This window comes from Lepisosteus platostomus, unplaced genomic scaffold, assembly GCF_059453375.1.
Source record: "Lepisosteus platostomus isolate fLepPlt1 unplaced genomic scaffold, fLepPlt1.hap1 Scaffold_54_H1, whole genome shotgun sequence".
Lineage (NCBI taxonomy): Eukaryota > Metazoa > Chordata > Actinopteri > Semionotiformes > Lepisosteidae > Lepisosteus > Lepisosteus platostomus.
This window is the reverse complement of record NW_028291672.1, coordinates 295,014-318,238: the sequence shown is the minus strand read 5'-3', so window position 1 is coordinate 318,238 and position 23,225 is coordinate 295,014. Positions and strand designations below refer to the sequence as shown.

General features: G+C 46.8%; 4 non-coding genes and 3 pseudogenes across 4 annotated transcripts; 4 read left to right on the top strand and 3 right to left on the bottom strand.

Moving 5' to 3' along the window:
• Positions 1-8,512: 8,512 nt before the first annotated feature.
• On the top strand, positions 8,513-8,693 carry LOC148633002 (U1 spliceosomal RNA; annotated as a pseudogene).
• A 636-nt stretch (positions 8,694-9,329) lies between these two features.
• Positions 9,330-9,448, bottom strand: LOC148633001 (5S ribosomal RNA). The gene has a single exon (XR_015934137.1). It is a non-coding gene; the product is annotated as a 5S ribosomal RNA (ribosomal RNA).
• A 1,807-nt stretch (positions 9,449-11,255) lies between these two features.
• LOC148633000 (U1 spliceosomal RNA) lies at positions 11,256-11,419 on the top strand. The gene has a single exon (XR_015934152.1). It is a non-coding gene; the product is annotated as a U1 spliceosomal RNA (small nuclear RNA).
• Positions 11,420-17,820: 6,401 nt separating this feature from the next.
• Positions 17,821-17,962, bottom strand: LOC148632999 (U4 spliceosomal RNA). The gene has a single exon (XR_015934104.1). It is a non-coding gene; the product is annotated as a U4 spliceosomal RNA (small nuclear RNA).
• Positions 17,963-19,254: 1,292 nt separating this feature from the next.
• Positions 19,255-19,373, top strand: LOC148632998 (5S ribosomal RNA; annotated as a pseudogene).
• Positions 19,374-20,009: 636 nt separating this feature from the next.
• LOC148632997 (U1 spliceosomal RNA) lies at positions 20,010-20,173 on the bottom strand. Its single transcript, XR_015934122.1, has one exon. It is a non-coding gene; the product is annotated as a U1 spliceosomal RNA (small nuclear RNA).
• Positions 20,174-21,980: 1,807 nt separating this feature from the next.
• Positions 21,981-22,099, top strand: LOC148632996 (5S ribosomal RNA; annotated as a pseudogene).
• The last annotated feature ends 1,126 nt before the right edge of the window (positions 22,100-23,225 follow it).

Sequence of the window (23,225 nt, the reverse complement as noted above, 5' to 3'; positions counted from 1 at the left end):
ATATTAAAAATAGTGCAATAAATGACTAATTTCACTAAAAATACTAAAAGTAATATAAAACGGATGTTTTTAACTTTATTGTAGTGTTTTAGAAACTAATATGTCTTCAAAAATGGTTATTTTTCACTCCTAGAAATGAAAGCTGTTGTTATATGATGTTTATTTTCAAATTTTGAAAAAGCAAAGGATTCTAGCTTTCTCCCCTTGCAGGCATCGGACACAGAGAACCTCATGGTTTTCCTAAAAATCATTTTTTATGTTCCCTGGTGTTCCAAACTTAGTTTTAATCAATTTTAATTTGTTATGTTACAAACAGGGTAATAAAGTCTTAATTGGACTATAACTAATGTCATATTGTCTGCTACAAAACTGATATTTTCAGCTCTATTGTAGAGATTCTAGAATCAATAAAGAATTGAAATAAAAAAGGGCATAAGAAGACATTACCAACAACGACCACATGATGGAGATATTGTCTAGACATTACCAACAACGACCACAAGATGGAGATATTGTCTAGACATTACCAACAACGACCAGAAGATGGAGATATTTTCCAAAGAGGCAAGAGGGGCAAAGCTGCGATAAGGTAAAATCATTTTTTGAAAGAGATTGTTGTCAGAATGCACATCCGTATCCCAAACAGAATCTCTAGTAAAATATGATCATTTGTGAAACAGGCAAATGAGTGTCAGCTACAATATGATTGCTACATATCTGCATTTGTTGGTATTTAAGGAGTAAGAGTGCAGGTTTAAACCTGCGTTCCAGTGTGTTGAAGAATTTCACAACACTACCTCTAGCACATATGGAAATAAATCCTCATAATGATTATTGCCCAGGGCATGTACCAAAAAATCAGTGAGCATATATATATATATATCACTGGGTTGAAGCTAGAAACACAGAATAACTGCAAACACATCCTAAATACAGTGTTCCAGCACCTTTGACCTCATCCAGAACGTATCATTTCTTGAAAGGGATTGCTGTCCGAATGCACATCTGAATCCCAAACAGAATCTCTAGTAAAATACGATCATTTGTGAAACAGGCAAATGACTGTCTCAGGGGCCCATTTCTCATTGTCAGACACATGTATGCAATGCTTTCACTGTGCATTGAGCAATAGGGATCAAAAACACCGCAGGTAAGGTTAGAAGGAATGTTCTATGATCATTTCTTTCAGCATTAGGGACTAAATATACTAAACGTATGATGCTAAAATGTTATTTTTACATATATTAATGTAATAAATGATTGCTTATGCTTTATAAACAAATCTAATTATAATAAAAGCTTAAGTTTTGTATTTATCTTGTACCATAGAACATGATTTTCTTTGTATTTCAAGCCCACAAAGTGTCCAAATGATGCACCTTTGACCTCATCCAGAACGTATCATTTCTTGAAAGGGATTGCTGTCCGAATGCACATCTGAATCCCAAACAGAATCTCTAGTAAAATACGATCATTTGTGAAACAGGCAAATGACTGTCTCAGGGGCCCATTTCTCATTGTCAGACACATGTATGCAATGCTTTCACTGTGCATTGAGCAATAGGGATCAAAAACAGAATGGAAACAGACGAGGATGGGATTTGAACCCATGCGTACAAAGCACAATAGATTAGCAATCCATCGCCTTAACCACTCGGCCACCTCATCAACAAAACTGGGCTGTCCCAACTGGGTTGGCGTGCTCCAGATGATCTTTTTCTTTTTTTTCCCTCATACTCGAGGGTCATTTTCCTGTTCCACATGCGATTTCAACATTTTCCTTGGGAGATGTCAAGCCAGCAAGCCACTGCTGTGGTTCAGTGGCCAGCGTGGAGTTCAGTGGCCCTGTTGTACACAGAAAGCACATTGAGCTCCTTGGACATGAAAAGTTCCAGATAAAAGCCATTTGTCATCCTTTCTCTTGGTGTCGATGTTGCTATTGTATGTAAAGGTGGCAACTTGCTCAGCGAGCAGGCGGAGCACACACCGAATGCAGATGTGGCTGAGTGGTGTGTCCAAGTGGCTGCAAAAGGACAGCACTCCCGGGGCGCTGTGGCTTAGTTGGTTAAAGCGCCTGTCTAGTAAACAGGCGGCCCTGGGTCTGAATCCCAGTGGATAACCACCTACGGCTAGACTTAATTAAATGCAAGTATTCATTTCCTGTCTTTAACATGACTTGTTTTTCTTAAAATGGATGCAAGTTGCAAAACATGAAATACAAACCTTGCTAATCAGCGCTAGCAGCTGGCAAAAAAAAAAGAAGTCAGCAATGTTTTTTTTCTTTAACCTTAACCCTGCTAATGGAGAAGAGTTAAACGACCGAGTCTATGCAGCTTAAACGGTGCGCACGTCGGGTTCTTAGCTGAAAGGGTGGTAAATCACGCTCACCCCAGTCCTTAATCTTTTAAAGAGGATACAAAATTGAACCTAGTCGCCACATCACATACATCCTGTTCAATGATAAAAAGGTAACATCTATCCTCGCTCCAGAGTAAATCTCACGTTGAGGGCATATTTTTTTTCACTTTACCGTGAATCGGGCTCGGCTGCACAGAGGAGAGAGCAGAGCAATGAGGTCACGGGGACAGGGGAGTCACACGCTGGCTGTTTGAACACGCGGAAGATCACTGAGGGATCCACAGTATATGGACCCTCCGTGCGCAATCAGTCCGCACTCCGGACTCTGAATCCTGCCATCCGAGTTAAGATCTCGGCAGAACCTGAAGCGCAGTTCCTTCTTAAAACGTAATCTGGTGAGCATTTCTAGAATCGTACTTGTATAGATGCAGCCTTTAATGTGTTGCTAGGTTAAAATTGATGACTTCTTGTATTTCAGTAGGCAACTGCCCTCTTGATTTCAGATTGAATTTCTTTATTACAGGGGCGCTTTTATGATGACAGAGTCATGTTCAGGTACTTTGCTTGATGGAGGAAGCTCATTTCGGACTCTGTGATCTTCTCACCTGGAAAGGTCTGCTGTACTACTACAAGAGAGAAGTAGAGTCTGGAGGAAGGGACAATTTTATGATGCTTTGGAAGGTAATGTTTTTTTTTTCTTTGAAATCGAAATGAATCAGAATATCAGTGCAAAAGACAAACTCTTGGTTTGGTTTAAAGAGATATGGTTTTAAAACAGACAAAATGTAGAAAACAGGTGTTTCTCACTTTTGGAAAAGAATGGACCGGGGGTATTTTACTAGTTGCAGTGCTGAGCTCACCGGGTTGCAGTCCTGCAGTGTTGCACCAGGGTCAGTGGTGCAATGGATAACACGTCTGACTACGGATCAGGAGATTGTAGGTTCGACTTCTGCCTGGCTCGGGTCGTTTTTAAACGCATCAGGCTACTCCCTAAGTAGCCTGTGCTACTTACTGTATTGTAATCGTACCCAGTAAGAGATTTCCTTCATGTAAATGAACTGCACCTGACAGCTTTAGAAAAACACCTGGGCTCAGTACGGTGCTGAGAGCTCAGCGTTGCTGTTGTTCTAATTAGTACGCACTGCATCGGCTATGAACCCGAACTTTTCAATTATTCCGATCAGTAAGTCAACACGTAGTCCACATGGAAGGTAGAAATATTCTCTTGTCTGTCTCTTGTTTGTATAGAACTGAATGTTCCTGACAATGTACTGTTAGTTTTAATTGAAGAACGGCATTTGTGTTCAAATATACCAGACAAGTTTACGTAACTGCTCATGCGACACTCAGTTGTAATTAGTCAAGAAATAAAGTCGAACAACAGCTGCGGGTTTGATTCTGAACGTATGAGATTGCGGCGCCTTTTACTTCCATTGACAAATGATAGAGATTCGAAGAGAGATCCTTCAGACCAGCAAGCAAACCCACGGCTATTTCGGTTTTCTATCTAGGCAATGTTGGTGTCTGCAATAGCATACATGAAAGCGTGATGCAATTTCTGTGGCTACATTTGTTGCACGTCATGCACAGTAAGAGTGTTTCTAACACCAAATAAAAAGTCAACAATTAGCGATCACGCCTTCTCCTCAGTTAACCCACTGAAACCCTTGCTGTTAACAGTTCTTTACTGCGTGCTTTACGAGCACCTACATATCGTGTCGGTTCTTTCAGCTTTATTCATTGGGTTTTCAAAGGCATAAGTAGAGCACCAGAGGTGCGAACGCAGAATGTGTGGTAATCTGAGGAACTGCTTTCCATGGCAGCGGGGCCAAGCGATTTAGCGTTTTTATAGTACCGGGAAAGGAGAAGCGGCACTTTGCCTTTGCCGCGCAGGCACAAGGCGACGTGCGGCAGACGCCGGAGTCGGCAAGTTCCGAATCTGCGCGGGGAGTCCCCAACGCATTTCGAGTACATCGCCTTAACCACTCGGCCATGACAAAAGCGAGCTCGCTGCCGCCGCATTTCTCCTATAATCTAACACGGAGTGCGAGGTGGCTGCGGAAACCTTTTTAAAGTCGCTCTCCGTTAAAAAAAAAAAAATACCTTTCACAAGATTCGTGCCGGCAGACAGACACGCCTCAGAGGGTTTAAGGCTGGCTTCACGTTCAAATGATAAAGTCCCCCAGTCCGGATGTCAAAATACAACTTTGGCAGACAGAAAAAACATCAACAAACCACAAATGTGGAAAAGGATTTTACAAGCTGCACCACACTGACATTTAACTGTCACTATAACTTGTGACAGGCATGATACAGCTACCACAATGCAGCTACCTAACCAACAGTTTCCTGCAAGTTCCCAAGGAGGCCATAGTACAGCATGGTTACTTAACACTGTACGGTCTGGAACCAGACAACATAAGACCAAACTTGAGGTCGTGGATGCCTTCAGGTGCCACACTATTGAATTGGATAGAAATCCAAGAAACAGTAAGCACTGAAGACGTACAGGTAGTTAGTTTGCTTTAATGGAACAAACCTCCAAACCACCCTGGCAGGTGCCCAACACAGGTGTCATGGTTCATCAGGGGGGCTGGGAACAGGAACCGGTGTTATTGTAACACTGCTGCTGGGAAGCTGGATCATGACTGACAATGTACTCTGAATGCTGTACTCTTACATCAAGATGTACTCCGGGTAGCACGAATGAGTCAAAGGTACCATTTCAAAAGAAAGGAAGTTACCTCTTCCCCAAATATCTGCCTACAGAGGTATCAGATACTGACAGTGAACTTCCTGATTTGTAATGCCTAGACTGAGATGATGTCTCCTACCGTGTTTATACATACTCCAGATGTTATTCATCCTGTTTGTTCCCAATGCTGGTTCCGGTATGAATTCTCGAGGAGTAATGTGGACATTTAAGGTTAATGTTCTAATTACAAGGGACATCACTTAACTCTGTTTTGTTTTGAAGGCAACAACGCCTCAGGACCTCGTGACCTTCAAAAAGGGGGGATATGTAGAGGCAATGCTTGTTAATAAGACAGAATTAAGGGCTGCTGTGCTTTCCCAAATGAGGCCCCATCTCTCTCTTCATCTCTGTGGTGCAGCCACAGAGAAACTATTCATGCAGGCTGATTTAAAGATGTTTTCTTTTGATAAGGGACAGCTCCCAAATGGGGATGCACTTAGCTAAGCCTGGCTATCATGATCAATGGTCATCCATTGGCGCCTATCTGTCTAGGGAGTGCCAGATGGACATCTGGATTGCATTCCTAGGTGTCAGGAGTAAGTGACTCATATCTCACCTTGATCAACCAGTCAGGGACTGGTAGGGCCATGTAACCCATGTGGGACTCTGATGCCCATTAAACTTTCAGCCAATGACAAGCTGAAGTTCCTCCAGGTAAAAACAGGCAACAGAGAGCCTGGAGAAGGAGAACTAGTAGGACTATTCCAGTAGGAGAATTCTAAGGAGAATTCCAGGGGTGCAAGACAATTCCATGGCAGGACGGCCCAGGAGCAGAAGGCTCCCAAGGGCAGGACATTCTCACAGCGCGCCTCCTGACCATCCTGAGACTCAGCCCGGACAACCACGGAACGGCCAGTGTGTCCGAGTGCCAGTACTTTCCTCTGTTCTAAGAGTCGAGAGCGGAGGTTGCCACGAATAACCAGAGGATCCACCCGAGGTTAGCATCAGCAGCAAACCTCGTGAACAGGTCGGAACTGTGGACAGCTGAATCACTATTCAGAACAAGCGCTTCATCAGGAACGAATCGGTCCTCTTCCTGACCTGCTGGGACCCACAGTCATCTTTTCTCCTGTGCACAAACTTTGCTAGTTAAAGCCAACACTAACTAGCCGGTCAGTGAGCATCAGCAGCGCACCGTCGCAAGCAGCACATTACAGCCTGGCACCTAGCCAGAGAGTGCGGATTGGACATCAACAGCCTGCAACTGTTCCTTTGTGCCCACAGGAGATCTGAATCCCGAGAGATTGGATGAGTATTCAACTTCACTGCATTACAGCTCGAGAATTCCATTGTTATCCCAACCAGTTGATATCAGTTTAATTCTTAAGAGTTATGTACTTGTTTTGAGTATCTAATGTAGAAGTTGTAATCAAGTTCAATTATGAAACGGTCTAGATGAATGATATACTGAACGTATGTCCTCTTGATATATGTAACTCTTTGTAACTGAATGAATATATACCTTTTGTATTCTGATAACCCTCTCGATAAGATCTGTTAGGTTTACATGCATATTCTATGTATTAATAAATGTATCCTCGTGTATTAGTACCTGTGTGTGTGCGTTGTTTGAGTTATATCGCATAGTTGGATTCTAAAGCCATTAAAAGAATTATTTTTGTGACTTACACAAAAATAATTTTTGGCTACAATTAATAATTGTCCCCGTAAATGCCCAAACCCTACAGAACTGGTGCCTCGTGAGAGCACACTACACCAGCTTCCGCGGGCTTGGCCGGAGTCAGGCAGCAATTCTGTCTTATAGCTTCCCTCGAATAGGAGCAGTAGCGGATCCTGAAGCAGATCCCAAAAGGTGCAATAAAATTCTTTAGGGAGCCCGTCAGCACCCGGAGTTTTCCCCTTCTGTAAGCTCTCCATAGCCTGTCTCAGCTCTTCTACTGTCAAATCCCTCTCAAGTACTTCCCTATCTTCTTCACTCAAAACGTTTTCTAGCTTTGAGGTAAAAAAATGAATTTCTTCATCCTTTACCTCTGTAGAGCTGTACAGTCTTGAGGGCCTCGGTGCAGGAGAGGATAGCACTCGGCTCTGTTCTCTCTCGTCCCTCCTCATCAACTACACTTTCCATGACAGACTTGGAGCCTACCACTTTCCTGAAAAAGAAGCGAGTACACTTCTCATTTTCTTCCAAGAACTGCACTCTGCTTCTTAACAGCACTCCTCGACTACTTTCTTCGGCTATGCTCCGGATCTCCTTTTTTAAAAGGGTGATATCCTCGAGCACATCGAAGCCACTGTGCAGCATCATGTAGAGACGCTGCAGCTGCCTCTGTTTCCTGGCTAGCACTCCTCTCCGTCTGGCAGCAGCCTTCCTTCCCTCAGCCATGAAAAAGGCCTTTGTCCTCACCTTCACCTCCTCCCACCACTCTCCTACTGACCCGTACAGACACTGCAAGGACAGCCACTGTGATAGTTTCTCCTTGTAGCGGGATACTACCCCCTCGTTCTCTAGCAGCTTTGTGTTGAGTTTCCAGAGGCCTGGGCCAAAGACAGTCCCGCCCTGGAGTTCCACTCTACACCCTAAAGCCTGATGATCTGAGAAGAAGACAGGCTGAAGATTGACCCCAACAACTTTCACTCTCTCTGAGACAAAGCAATAGTCAATTCTGGAGCTGCTATTCCTCCCTGACCATGTATATCCTGCAGTTGTGGGATATATACATCTATATGTGTCTGAGAGTTTAAAGTCTTGAACTAAGTTTTGCAGGGCCAGTGAGCTGGAATCCAATTTTATCGGAGAGCTAGACTGCCTGTCTGTGTGCTCTAAGATACAATTAAAATCCCCTCCCACTATCACGTCTGTGCTACATAACAATAGGGGAGAGAGTGCCTTGAGTAGCTCCACCCTTCCTCCCACGTCAGTAGGACAATACACATTGATTAGCCGCAGGTTAACGGTCCCCCATTCCACATCCACACACAGCAACCTGCCATCTATGACCCTCTGAATACTTTTCAATTTGAAAGCCCATCCTTTGAAAAGAATAGCCACGCCAGAGGCTCTGTTGTTATTGTCCCCTGACCAAACAGAAGGCCCTTTATCCCACCTATCTTCAAAGCTTTTATACCTCTCTTGATAGGCTAAAGCACACTCCTGCAACATCAACACATCTCCCTCTCTCTGCTGGAGGTAATCAAAGACAGACTGGCATTTCACTCTGTCATTGATACCTCTGGTGTTAAGAGAAATTATGTTTAGAGCCATATTAGATAAGAAAGTGGAACCAGTCTTTACAAAACACATTTCTCTTCGGTCTCACCTGTTACCTTCTTCTTTTTCTTTTTCATCTTACCAATTTCCTGCCAGCCATCCTCTGAATGAGCCTTCATCAGGGTGGCAGCAGTAAAAGCATTCACGGAGTCCATTTCAAGGAAGGGGGTAGAGGGAGGGGTGGAGGGGTTCCAGCTGTCCCCATCGCCATGCTCTCCTTCCTCCTCGCTCGGGGAGAAAACAGAGTCATTTTTGCACTCCGGCTGTGCTGACCCCTGCGAATTCCCCAAATGTGGAAATCTCGACTGCATAATTTCTGGTAGTGGGGGACTGCGTTCGCGCTCTCCCCTGATGTGCTTGGTCCAAAATCAGATACGAGAGGGTTAGGACACCACGAGCTGCGTGGCTGCGGAAGGATCCCGGTTCGACAGGAGTGGACGCCGCTGCTGGTTCTCGCTGGCTTTTAGTTAGGGGTCCGGAGAAGCATCTCAAGCTAGTTCCACTACTCCTTCCGGACGTTCATTCCCTTTTCAAAGTCAGTCGTTTTGCTGTAGTCTGCGTTCTTTAGGTTGATTATCGAAGTTAGCCTTTATTTGGTCATGGGGGGCCTCGGTACTGTATGCTGAGTCTAAAGACAGTTTCACCCGTTTTCTGATTGCTCGGTTCTGTACCAGTGCAGACATGTCAAACAGTGAATGGCTTTACCTCTATTGTATCCATGCTCAATGAATGAAATCGGTAACAAATGAATATATGTCTAGTTAGACGAAAAACGAGTGGTTTATCGACTCATCTTCATTTGCAGATTTAGAGGCAGCTTCGATATTCGTTTTACAGACAGGTTTTTTTTTTTGAATATGGGTCACACACATGCCACAGCAACAAAACATCCCTAGAGATGAGGCTATAGATCACCTTTCCATCCTGCAGGTTTTCCTCCCAAAGCCTACGGCACCAACGGCGACCCCTGCTGGCCGGGAGAGCAAAAGCTTACAGCACCTGGTATTCCCAGGCAGTCTCCCATCCAAGTACTAACCAGGCCCGACGCTGCTTAGCTTCCGAGACCCGATGAGATCGGGCGTGTTCAGGGTGGTGTGGCCGTAAGCGAAAGCCCCAGCCCCTGACTCGCTACTTGAAGCTGTGTGTGGCGGGGGTTCCGTGCCCCCCGAGCGGGACTGAAGGATCGTTCGTGTGCAACTCTTTGGAAAGAAGCTGCTTTCCAAATCGCATTGCGTGCCTGGATGTTGGCGAATGCGCTCCCTTGTGTTAGCTCGTCCCGCACTGGAGGAGGACAAACAATCTGCACGGAGGAGCACCAGGCAAGTCTTCACCAGACAAAAACCTCCAGTGCACAGCACTCTGGAAACATTTCGGGGCTTTCGCGTGTTTATTTCAGCACGTAAAGCGCACCGGTCCAACACGTCGGCCGGGCGCGCGGCGCCTCCGCCCTCTTGTGGCCTTGTGGCGTCAGAGCAAGAGGCTCCTTCTCGCTGCCCTTCCGCTGTGTTGCAGGGCCCCGAGAGGGAACCCGGAGCGCGCACTTTGTGGGGGGCGGGGGACCGCGTTCGCGCTCTGCCCCCGGTCTCTTGCGCGAGTACTAAATCTCACGGACAGGGGGGCCTCGTCATTGATTGTTACAGGTGAGACGGGGATTAGGAGGAGACCCCGACTGATGGGTAAAGGGGAGCACTAACACCAGAGGGACACCCCCGGCGTCTCTTTTTGAGAGACGCCCTGGGGTTTCCTAATGGCCAAGGAGGGTCGGGACCTCGGTTTGACGCCTCCCCCGAAGGACGGCGCCTGTTTGTGCAGCAGAGTGTCGCCATCAGGAGGCTGGGGTGTAAGAGAGCCACACAGCCCGCAGGGTGAGCGCTCCCTACTGGTCCCAGTCACACCTCTTGCAGGAGCAGCAGCAACCGGAGCTTTTCCGGGGTGGAATCTCCCATCCGGGTGCCGGCCAGGCTCACACCTGCTGGGCTGCCCCGGGGGTGAGCCCAGTCGAGAGTCGCAGGGCCAGATCTAGTCACCGGGGAGAAACGATACAAGTGAAGGATTGCTCGGCTCTCGGCACTTGAAAAGACCGACAAATGTCTCGTTCCCGCCGGAGCTGAATGTACCCGCATGTGTGGTGTCGTCTTCTTCCCCCGCCCCGCTGTGTTTGCTGTATTGTCTCTGAAGCCGGCCCCCCCGAGACGAGACGGGCTGTTCCTGTGCCCCAATTAACACTTTACAGGTGCCATTCCCCGGCATTGTGGCCATTGTCGGTGCTCACACGCGATAAGATAAGGCGGAGGAGAGCGGGGCATGCCCAGCGGCAGACATTCAAGGAGGGGGTAGTGCGAGGTGAGGTGAGGTGCGACACGCCGGAGCCCCGTCGCAGCTAATGCGGAGCACTTGTTGGACTGGCATCGAAAGGACGTGTGCGCACGGAGCGAGCCTTCCCTGCGGCGGAGCGCGGGAACTTTCTCCCCCCCTCCCGCTGCAGGAGTTGTGTGCACTGCAGCGGTGCCGAGAGAAAAGCACAGAAGGCAGCAGGCTCTGGAGAGCAGGTTAGAGACGGAGCCTTGTGGGCAGGCGAGCAGGCCCGTTTTTTGGAAATTGCTGAAAAGGTTTGTTCGGTGTGTGGCAGGCGCACGTCGCGAGCTTGCGTGGCGATCTGCCGGTCTGGAGTTATGCAAATGAGGCCGAATTGCATCCCGGGACATGCTGCGAATGCGCAACGGCGACTGCAGATGTGTAGGAAACGGCGCGCTCGTTTTCTCGTTTTGCCCACACTTTTGAGTGTTAGTGTGGCGTGTGAGTGTGTGAAAGAGTGGGCCCAGCAGGAGGCGGTGGCGTGCGGGGCGAGGAGGTGGCCTAGGCTGCGCGATTTGTGCTGTGGGTGCGGGCCGCTTGCAGGGGCCTGTTTAACTCATACTTACCTGGCAGGGGAGATACCTTGATCAAGAAGGAGGTTCACCCAGGGCGAGGCTCGGCCATTGCACTCCGGCTGTGCTGACCCCTGCGAATTCCCCAAATGTGGGAATCTCGACTGCATAATTTCTGGTAGTGGGGGACTGCGTTCGTGCTCTCCCCTGATGTGCTTGGTCCATAATCAGATACGGGAGATACTTTTGAATCAGCGCGAAACGCCGTGTGCTGTCAGTTCGATTTCATTTTGCTCGTCGCGGCGCCCGGTTTTTGTCTGTCAAACGTTAGGTTGCGCTTCTTCATGCTGCATCGTCGGCATGAGTGGAGCTTTTTAAACGTCTGGACTTACTGCGCCCCATAAGAAATCGTTTGTCCCCGTTCAAAAGAGATTGTGCGATGTCCTGCAGCGTTCGCAAAGCAAACCTTTGACAGTTTGATAAGAGCATAAATAAAAAGGCGATTTCTGCGTCTACCACTAATGTAAGAGCTATTTCAAGTGCGACGTGGTGCGGCTTTTCAAATGCTTGTGGGCATTTCTCTGTTGTTGATTCTTTTTTTGTGTGTAACAAAGTGGCATTTTCATGTCCGGACGGGGAGACTTTATCATTCCGACATGAAGCCACCCTTAAGTCCTCTGAGGTGTGTCTGTCTGCAAGGCTTGTATTTTGGAAATGTTTTTTTGAAACGGAGAACGACTTTGAAATAGGCTTCCGCCGGCGCCTCGCGATCCAGGTAAGATTGTAGCAAGAACGCAGCGGCGGTGGGGTTTGCTGTAGTCGTGGCTCAGTGGTTAAGGCGATGGAATAGAAATCCATTGGGGTCTTCCCGCACAGGTTCCAATCCTGCCGACTACGTTGTCCGCCTTCAGTCGGTGTGTTTCGGCACAAGCAAAGAAGCGCGCCTCTTTGCTGTTCCTGGTGGTTTTAAAACGCCCAATCGCTTGTACCTGCTGCCTTGGAAATAAGTTCTTCAGCGTCCGCAAATGGCATTTTGCAGCTGGAAGCAGATGTCGACGCGTTTTGCACAGAGCACCAAAAAAGCGTCTTTTTTGAAGGCCCGGGCACTGAGCATTGGTGGTTCAGTGGTAGAATTCTCGCCTGCCACGCGGGAGGCTCGGGTTCGATTCCCGGCCAATCCAGTGGCTTTTGCAGCGAGCGGCTCCATCACTTGCATCCCCTTGCAACTCGCAACTAAAAACCCACTGAAGCTAAGCAGGTGTGAGCCAGGTCAGTACCTGGATGAGGATGAGCTACAGGGAAAAACAAAGCTTCCAGCTGGAAGCGGTGTTAATGGTGCCGGCGGGGGGGCGCTCACCCTGAGGTCTGTGCGGGTCCCAATTCCCCAGTATAGTGATGGAGATGCTGTGTTGTAAAAGGGCGCTGTCTTTTGGATGAGATGTAAAACCGAGGTCACAGCGCTCTGTGGTCATTCAAAATGACCACCAAGACCTTTGACAAAAGCTCTTGGTAATTGATGGTCTTCAATAATGCTTCTCCTTTAGGTACATTTTAAATCAGCTGAAAAATGCTGTGAAATGGGGGGGCACTTCAGGCCAGTGTAGGATTTGGGTTACAAGAACCATGAAACTGCACGAGAAAGCCCGTACACTGAATTACACGGCTTTCTATTCAAAGGAGGACAAAAGAAATTCCCTGAGTTTGATTTTTTGCAGCACAGAGAGGAGCACTGTCGTGAGGCCGGTTAGCTCAGTTGGTTAGAGCGTGGTGCTAATAACGCCAAGGTCGCGGGTTTGAGCCCTGTACGGGCCAGGTCTAGGTCCAGGTCCCTGTTTGTGAAACAGGCAAATGACTGTCTCAGGGGCCCATTCCTCATTCTCAAGACACATGTATGCAGTATGTACACCGTGCATTGAGCAATAGGGACTGAATACACCACAGGTAAGGTTAGAAGTCATTCTGAGGTGCCACATGTGAGGGATACAGCTAGGCATCCGAAATGTAGGGTTTGAGACCCTTCAGGAGTACTGCATCCTTTGAGACAGACCCGTGCATGTTAAACAAATGATCATTTCTTTCGGCATTAGGGACTAAATATACTAAACATATGATGCTAAAATGTTATTTTCACATATATTAATGTAATAAGTGATTGCTTATGCTTTATAAACAAATCTAATTAAAATAAAAGCTTAAGTTTTGTATTTATCTTGTACCATAGAACATGATTTTCTTTGTATTTCAAGCCCACAAAGTGTCCAAATGACGCACTACATGATATAAGGAAGATTATCACATGCATATCGGTATTATCTTTCTTATGAAAATGCATTCCTTTCATTACCTTTTACTTTTTAAAATGAACTCAAATTGAGTATAATGTAATAATTTAAGTAGAATAGATTCTAATAATATAATGATCCAGTGTTTTGCACTACTTCACTGCTTCACTGCTCTATGCCATCTGGAAATAAATCCTCAGACTGCTTACTGCCCTGGGCATGTACCAATAAATTAAAGGAGCACATCTGTTTATCACTGCGTTGAAGCAGGAGACACACAGTCTCTGCAAACACATCCTAGATACAGTGTTCCAGCACCTTTGACCTCATCCAGAACGTATCATTTCTTGAAAGGGATTGCTGTCCGAATGCACATCTGAATCCCAAACAGAATCTCTAGTAAAATACGATCATTTGTGAAACAGGCAAATGACTGTCTCAGGGGCCCATTCCTCATTGTCAGACACATGTATGGAATGCTTTCACCGTGCATTGAGCAATAGGGATTAAAAACACCGCAGGTAAGGTTAGATGTCATGTTCTATGATCATTTCTTTCAGCATTAGGGACTAAATATACTAAACGTATGATGCTAAAATGTTATTTTCACATATATTAATGTAATAAATGATTGCTTATGCTTTATAAACAAATCTAATTAAAATAAAAGCTTAAGTTTTGTATTTATCTTGTACCATAGAACATGATTTGCTTTGTATTTCAAGCCCACAAAGTGTCCAAATGTTCTATGATCATTTCTTTCAGCATTAGGGACTAAATATACCAAACGTATGATGCTAAAATCCTGAAAAAAGGATGTGCTCCATCTCGTCAGTAGATTGGATTCCAAAACTGATTTGGGTCAATATACATTACCTTTGAAATTAAAGTACAGTCTACTGTAGGGAACCATCAACTTAGAAAGCATTGGCCTTCCCTGGGGGTCAGGTAGGTGCAAAAGATAAACCTTTATCCTATCTTTATCTTAAGATAAGTGGCCAAGCAGTATTTTTCCAAGTTTCACCAAGCACATCATGTTGCCATAGTAGACAAAGTTCTATAAAATGTTAAATAACTTTTAAAAAAAGTATCTTGGTCTTACAGTACTGTACAAGGTGAATTAAACTGTCCCTGGTAATAAAAAGTAATTAGAAGCATCTCAGAAACTTTATCTCTAGAAACATTAGCTGTTTTATATCATGTAATTTAGTGTGATGTTGTCAGAATTCAAGGACATTATCACACACAGAAATTGGTTCAGTTAAATCTAAAAAACACAGCTAAACATGGGTTTAAATGTAACAGAAGTCTTACCTCTTGTCAAAAGATTTAATTCAAGAAGCGATGTAATAAATGATTGCTTATGCTTTATAAAGAAGCTTAAGTTTTGTATTTATCTTGTACCATAGAACATGATTTTCTTTGTATTTGAAGCCCACAAAGTGTCCAAATGATGCACTACATGATATAAGGAAGATTATCACATGCATATCGGTATTATCTTTCTTATGAAAATGCATTCCTTTCATTACCTTTTACTTTTTAAAATGAACTCAAATTGTGTATAATGTAATAATTTAAGTAGAATAGATTCAGGTAGGAAATATATTATATAATATATTTTGACAGACAAAAGTCATGATGTTTATGGCTGACATCATTTCACATGGGTGAATTTTAAGCTAAGAAATAAAAACATTTACAATGAAGATACCATTGCTTAATTTTAAATGCCTTTAAAAAATAAATACCTCCTGAGAATAATTTGCCACTCCCAGATCCTTGGTAAGGTACTGTTTGAATCCAATCAGGAGAGGAGCATCCAGGGAGTGCTTTCTATAGAGTCCAGCTTGGGCCACTCTCTTCCGGCCTGCTGATACTTTTTAACTACTCAGGGCCTGTAAGGATATAAAACACCGGTTTAAACATTTTATACCTATAAGACAAATTAGAATTTTAGTAAAAAATAGATACATCTGAAAAATAAAAAAGTCTTACTGCTGATAGAGTTCTTCAGAGCTCACATCTTCCCCTTCCTTATCCGCTTCTGTTTCAGTTTCTAGAGCAGCCTCTGGCATCTCTTCCTCCTGGACAGCGGCCTCTTGCTCAGGGCCGCTGGAATGCAGGTAGATTCTTTTCAACATGCTTTTACATAATATGTTGTAACAATGATTTCAAAAAGAAACTACAGAAGCCTTACAGATTAAAAATATCTCACCTTGCCAATGTGTCTTCAGGCTTCCCATGTACAAAAAGGCCCAAGGACTCTAGCAGTCTTACAACCACTATCCTGTTTGCCTCACCAGACACGATCTCTATTCTGTGGTAATCCACGATGACCCCGTTCTTCAGGTGATTCATCATGTCCTCCCTCGCCTGTTGAGAGGCCATCATGATCTTTTCTGCCGTGGCGTGCTTCATACACGCCCTCTTCAAGTGAGCAGGAAGCTGATCAAGAGTATTCAGGTACATCTTGCACACCAGGGGAATCCGCGCGGGTTTCCTTTGAAAATAAATAATACCATCTGTGTATAGAAACAAGCTAAGACTGATTTCTTAAATTATCCTTAAAATTCTCTCTCATAGTTTGAGCATAATGATTTTATTGCATTTATATAAGAATTGCTCATTGCTCCTAAATAAATAATGGTCTCAGTCACAGACTTTCCAATAGAAGCCATTGTGGAGTTCAGCAACTGCAGGTCCTAGAAGTGGGGAAGGAATTTTAAAAGAGAAATTGAATTACAATACAGAAGGAATGGCTGAGGGTTCACTGAAATATATAAATATACAAATTCCAAAGACTGAGTCCATATAGAAACAACTACCTTTCATTTTCAGTATAAGAAAAAAAAACATTATCTTCCAAAGCATCATAAAATTGTCCCTTCTTCCAGACTCTACTTCTCTCTTGTAGTAGTATAGCAGACCTTTCCAGGTGAGCAGATCACAGAGTCCGAAATGAGCTTCCTCCATCAAGCAAAGTACCTGAACATGACTCTGTCTTCATAAAAGCGCCCCTGTAATAAAGAAATGAAATCCGAAATCAAGAGGGCAGTTGCCTACCGAAATACAAGAAGTCATCAATTTTAACCTAGCAACACATTAAAGGCTGCATCTATACAAGTACGATTCTAGAAATGCTCACCAGATTACGTTTTAAGAAGGAACTGCGCCTCAGGTTCCGCCGAGATCTTAACTCGGATGGCAGGATTCAGAGTCCGGAGTGCGGACTGATGGCGCACGGAGGGTCCATATACTGTGGATCCCTCAGTGATCTTCCGCATATTCAAACCGCCAGCGTGTGACTCCCCTGTCCCCGTGACCTCATTGCTCTGCTCTCTCCTCTGTGCAGCTGAGCCCGACTCACGGTAAAATGGAAAAAAATATGCCCTCGACGCGAGATTTATTCTGGAGCGAGCCAGTGTTGCGCATAGCTGCCTTCAAAGCAGTTAACCCAGGTTCGATTCCCGGCCAACGCAGTTGCGAATGTTTTCAAATGCTGTCATGAGCCTTGGATTGTGACTAGCAAAGCGAAGCCTTTTGAAAGAGCTAAAGCACTGCAAAACGGAATTGAAGGAGAATCTTACAGGGGATTCTGAGCAGTGTCTGCATACATGCAGTCAGATAAAGGTGCTGAAAGCTTGAGCTACTCTCAATGTCATGCTGCCCTTCCCCGGAGTAAATCTGTTACATTGAAAGGATGCTTCTGGCAGGTTCAAAAAGGGACCCTTGTTAATTGGAGAAATCAATGATTTCGAATGAATTCTGTATGCGTTAAAAGACAGCTATACACAGAAAACATGCAGGACACTGCTCATGATGTTTCCCGAGCCGAAACACAGTGCGTTTTTCCAAGCCATTTGACAAAGCCCACCCACTGAAAACTGCAGCAGATCGTGTAAAGACGTTCAACTTTGTAACTACTGCACGCACAGGAAGCAGAATAAATTCCTCTTTTCAAACTGTCAAAGGTTTGCTTTGCGAACGCTGCAGGACATCGCACAATCTCTTTTGAATGGGGACAAACGATTTCTTATGGGGCGCAGTAAGTACAGACGTTTAAAATGCTCCACTCATGCCGACGATGCAGCATGAAGAAGCGCAACCTAACGTTTGACAGACAAAAGCCAGGCGCCGCTATGAGCAATATGAAATCATACTGACAGCACACGGCGTTTCGCGCTGACACAAAAGTAATCTCGACAGACGCTGTTCTCTGCATAAAGCTGAAAGAGCTAAAGAGCGTTCCTGTTGACACGTAACAAGCTCGTTTCTTTCTACCATGATATCACCGTGACCAAATCTGTCTTTAAACACCTTGCTCAGTCTCCGACAAGACTGTCAAAAATTGCTTTCGCCGATTGTATTGCAAACCGGCGGAAGCGGGGTATTGGGAAAAGTTTTCAACTAGCAATAATCGCGCCTCGGCTAAACCTCACAGGCTACGATACTGCCACTGCGCAAAGCTGACGGTTGCCAGGCAACCGCGGGGATCCTATGGAAATCGTTATCGATCGTCTCATGGCATGTCGTTGCGGTAACGCTTCATATTTGTCGTCTTCTTCTTCTTCTAGCTTGAGGTTTTGAAGAATTTCATGACAGACAAGGGCTCCGTTGGGAACAAAGGGCGTTGTGAGAAAACCGTTGCTTATTTTCAGCAGCAGAAATACAACCCTTTAAATACAAGATGACAGAACAATGACGAAGGGCATGCCGGGAGGAACTCATGCACTACAGAGGAAAGGGGGCGGGCACGTACAGTTCACATTCAAGCCACAAGTACTCTTCTTGGATGTTGCACAAACAAATCCTAACGTCTTGAAAGCATTGCAGCATGTTTGTGTCCCACTTCCCGTGGCTGCGGGACGACTGACACGAACGGACAAACACAATCTGTGGCGTTTAGCATGACATAGTCTTGCAGGCATCGTGCTGTCTCACTGCAATATTATACCGCTGGAGGAAACAGTCCATCTGGCCATGAAACTCATTTGAACGTCTAGCTACAGCAACTAACAATATCATGATTTATTCAGGATGTGTGGAATCAGCACGTCCCGGAGACAGCTTCCGAAATCGTGAGCATTCTCTGGTGGTAGGGGCGTTCAAGATGGCGCTCAGGTGGGAGGTAAAGTTTAGTGGTTGGGGAGTTTTTTTTGAGTTTTTCATGACCTGAATGTTAATTTTTGCTTTTTTTGACTACAGAAAAATAAGGACTTAACACTAGTTGTTTAAACTTCAGTTTTAATTGAAAGAAAAAAAAACGATTTTTTTTAGGTTTAAAAAGTCCGATATGAGTAACACTGGGAAAAGAAAAGAGAGTGCTGGGTCTTCGAAGGAGAACTCTAAGATACCTCAATCGTATATGTATAGCACTACAAAAAAATCGATGGCAACTAAAGGGAAAAGTGAAGCAGCTGCAGGGGCAGCAACAGGGCGGAGGCGCCGCGCGCCCGGCCGACGTGTTGGACCGGTGCGCTTTACGTGCTGAAATAAACACGCGACAGCCCCGAAATGTTTCCAGAGTGCTGTGCACTGAAGACTTGCCTGGTGCTCCTCCGTGCAGATTGTTTGTCCTCCTCCAGTGCGGGACAAGCCAACACAAGGGAGCGCATTCGCCAACATCCAGGCACGCAATGCGATTTGGAAAGCAGCTCCTTTCCAAAGAGTTGCACACGAACGATCCTTCAGTCCCGCTCGGGGAGCACGGAACCCCCGCCACACACAGCTTCAAGTAGCGAGTCAGGCGCTGGGGCTTTCGCTTACGGCCACACCACCCTGAACACGCCCAATCTCGTCTGATATCGGAAGCTAAGCAGCGTCGGACCTGGTTAGTACTTGGATGGGAGACTGCCTGGGAATACCAGGTGCTGTAAGCTTTTGCTCTCCCGGCCAGCAGGGGTCGCCGTTGGTGCCGTAGGCTTTGGGAGGAAAACCTTCAGGATGGAAAGGTGATCTATAGCCTCATCTCTAGAGATGTTTTGTTGCTGTGGCATGTGTGTGACCCATATTCAAAAAAAAAAACCCGTCTGTAAAACGAATATCGAAGCTGCCTCTAAATCTGCAAATGAAGATGAGTCGATAAACCACTCGTTTTTCGTATAACTAGACATATATTCATTTGTTACCGATTTCATTCATTGAGCACGGATACAATAGAGGTACAGCCATTCACTGTTTGACATGTCTGCACTGGTACAGAACCGAGCAATCAGAAAACGGGTGAAACTGTCTTTAGACTCAGCATACAGTACCGAGGCCCCCCATGACCAAATAAAGGCTAACCTCGATAATCAGCCTAAAGAACGCAGACTACAGCAAAACGACTGACTTTGAAAAGGGAATGAACGTCCGGAAGGAGTAGTGGAACTAGCTTGAGATGCTTCTCCGGACCCCTAACTAAAAGCCAGCGAGAACCAGCAGCGGCGTCCCCTCCTGTCGAACCGGGATCCTTCCGCAGCCACGCAGCTCGTGGTGTCCTAACCCTCTCGTATCTGATTTTGGATCAAGCACATCAGGGGAGAGCGCGAACGCAGTCCCCCACTATCAGAAATTATGCAGTCGAGATTCCCACATTTGGGGAATTCGCAGGGGTCAGCACAGCCGGAGTGCAATGGCCGAGCCTCGCCCTGGGTGAACCTCCTTCTTGATCAAGGTACCTACCCTGCCAGGTAAGTAGGAGTTAAACAGGCCCCTGCAAGCGGCCCGCACCCACAGCACAAGTCGCGCAGCCTAGGCCACCTCCTCGCCCCGCACGCCACCGCCTTCTGCTGGGCCCACTCTTTCACACACTCACACGCCACACTAACACTCAAAAGTGTGGGCAAAACGAGAAAACGAGCGCGCCGTTTCCTACACATCTGCAGTCGCCGTTGCGCATTCGCAGCATGTCCCGGGATGCAATTTGGCCTCATTTGCATAACTCCAGACCGGCAGATCGCCACGCAAGCTCGCGACGTGCGCCTGCCACACACCGAACAAACCTTTTCAGCAATTTCCAAAAAACGGGCCTGCTCGCCTGCCCACAAGGCTCCGTCTCTAACCTGCTCTCCAGAGCCTGCTGCCTTCTGTGCTTTTCTCTCGGCACCGCTGCAGTGCACACAACTCCTGCAGCGGGAGGGGGGGAGAAAGTTCCCGCGCTCCGCCGCAGGGAAGGCTCGCTCCGTGCGCACACGTCCTTTCGATGCCAGTCCAACAAGTGCTCCGCATTAGCTGCGTCGGGGCTCCGGCGTGTCGCACCTCACCTCACCTCGCACTGCCCCCTCCTTGAATGTCTGCCGCTGGGCATGCCCCGCTCTCCTCCGCCTTATCTTATCGCGTGTGAGCACCGACAATGGCCACAATGCCGGGGAATGGCACCTGTAAAGTGTTAATTGGGGCACAGGAACAGCCCGTCTCGTCTCGGGGGGGCCGGCTTCAGAGACAATACAGCAAACACAGCGGGGCGGGGGAAGAAGACGACACCACACATGCGGTTACATTCAGCTCCGGCGGGAACGAGACATTTGTCGGTCTTTTCAAGTGCCGAGAGCCGAGCAATCCTTCACTTGTATCGTTTCTCCCCGGTGACTAGATCTGGCCCTGCGACTCTCGACTGGGCTCACCCCCGGGGCAGCCCAGCAGGTGTGAGCCTGGCCGGCACCCGGATGGGAGATTCCACCCCGGAAAAGCTCCGGTTGCTGCTGCTCCTGCAAGAGGTGTGACTGGGACCAGTAGGGAGCGCTCACCCTGCGGGCTGTGTGGCTCTCTTACGCCCCAGCCTCCTGATGGCGACACTCTGCTGCACAAACAGGCGCCGTCCTTCGGGGGAGGCGTCAAACCGAGGTCCCGACCCTCCTTGGCCATTAGGAAACCCCAGGGCGTCTCTCAAAAAGAGACGCCGGGGGTGTCCCTCTGGTGTTAGTGCTCCCCTTTACCCATCAGTCGGGGTCTCCTCCTAATCCCCGTCTCACCTGTAACAATCAATGACGAGGCCCCCCTGTCCGTGAGATTTAGTACTCGCGCAAGAGACCGGGGGCAGAGCGCGAACGCGGTCCCCCGCCCCCCACAAAGTGAGCGCTCCGGGTTCCCTCTCGGGGCCCTGCAACACAGCGGAAGGGCAGCGAGAAGGAGCCTCTTGCTCTGACGCCGCAAGCCCACAAGAGGGCGGAGGCGCCGCGCGCCCGGCCGACGTGTTGGACCGGTGCGCTTTACGTGCTGAAATAAACACGCGAAAGCCCCGAAATGTTTCCAGAGTGCTGTGCACTGGAGGTTTTTGTCTGGTGAAGACTTGCCTGGTGCTCCTCCGTGCAGATTGTTTGTCCTCCTCCAGTGCGGGACGAGCCAACACAAGGGAGCGCATTCGCCAACATCCAGGCACGCAATGCGATTTGGAAAGCAGCTCCTTTCCAAAGAGTTGCACACGAACGATCCTTCAGTGCCGCTCGGGGGGCACGGAACCCCCGCCACACACAGCTTCAAGTAGCGAGTCAGGCGCCAGGGCTTTTGCTTACGGCCACACCACCCTGAACATGCCCGATCTCGTCTGATCTTGGAAGCTAAGCAGCGTCGGGCCTGGTTAGTACTTGGATGGGAGACTGCCTGGGAATACCAGGTGCTGTAAGCTTTTGCTCTCCCGGCCAGCAGGGGTCGCCGTTGGTGCCGTAGGCTTTGAGAGGAAAACCTGCAGGATGGAAAGGTGATCTATAGCCTCATCTCTAGAGATGTTTTGTTGCTGTGGCATGTGTGTGACCCATATTCAAAAAAAAAAAAACATCTGTAAAACGAATATCGAAGCTGCCTCTAAATCTGCAAATGAAGATGAGTCGATAAACCACTCGTTTTTCGTATAACTAGACATATATTCATTTGTTACCGATTTCATTCATTGAGCACGGATACAATAGAGGTACAGCCATTCACTGTTTGACATGTCTGCACTGGTACAGAACCGAGCAATCAGAAAACGGGTGAAACTGTCTTTAGACTCAGCATACAGTAACCACTCGGCCACCTCGTCTAGGAAACTGGGCTGTCCTGACATGGGTTGGCGCACTCCAGTTGATCTTTTTCTTTTTTTTCCCTCATACTCGAGGGTCATTTTCCTGTTCCACATGCGATTTCAACATTTTCCTTGGGAGATGTCAAGCCAGCAAGCCACTGCTGTGGTTCAGTGGCCAGTGTGGAGTTCAGTGGCCCTGTTGTACACAGAAAGCACATTGAGCTCCTTGGACATGAAAAGTTCCAGATAAAAGCCATTTGTCATCCTTTCTCTTGGTGTCGATGTTGCTATTGTATGTAAAGGTGGCAACTTGCTCAGCGAGCAGGCGGAGCACACACCGAATGCAGATGTGTCTGAGTGGTGTGTCCAAGTGGCTGCAAAAGGACAGCACTCCCGGGGCGCCGTGGCTTAGTTGGTTAAAGCGCCTGTCTAGTAAACAGAAAATCCTGGGTCCGAATCCCAGCGGTGCCTTTTTTTGTTCTGTGTTCTCGAACAGAACTGGTCATTATGGACAACCGCATACGTCTAGACTTAATTAAATGCAAGTATTCATTTCCTGTCTTGAACGACTTGTTTGTCTTAAAATGGATGCAACTTGCAAAACATGAAATACAAACCTCGCTAATCAGCGCTCGCGGCTGGCAAAAAAAAAATAAGTCAGCAATGACTTCTTTAACCTTAAGCCTGCTAATGGAGAAGAACCTAGTCGCCACATCACATACATCCGTTTCAACGATAAGAAGGTAACAAC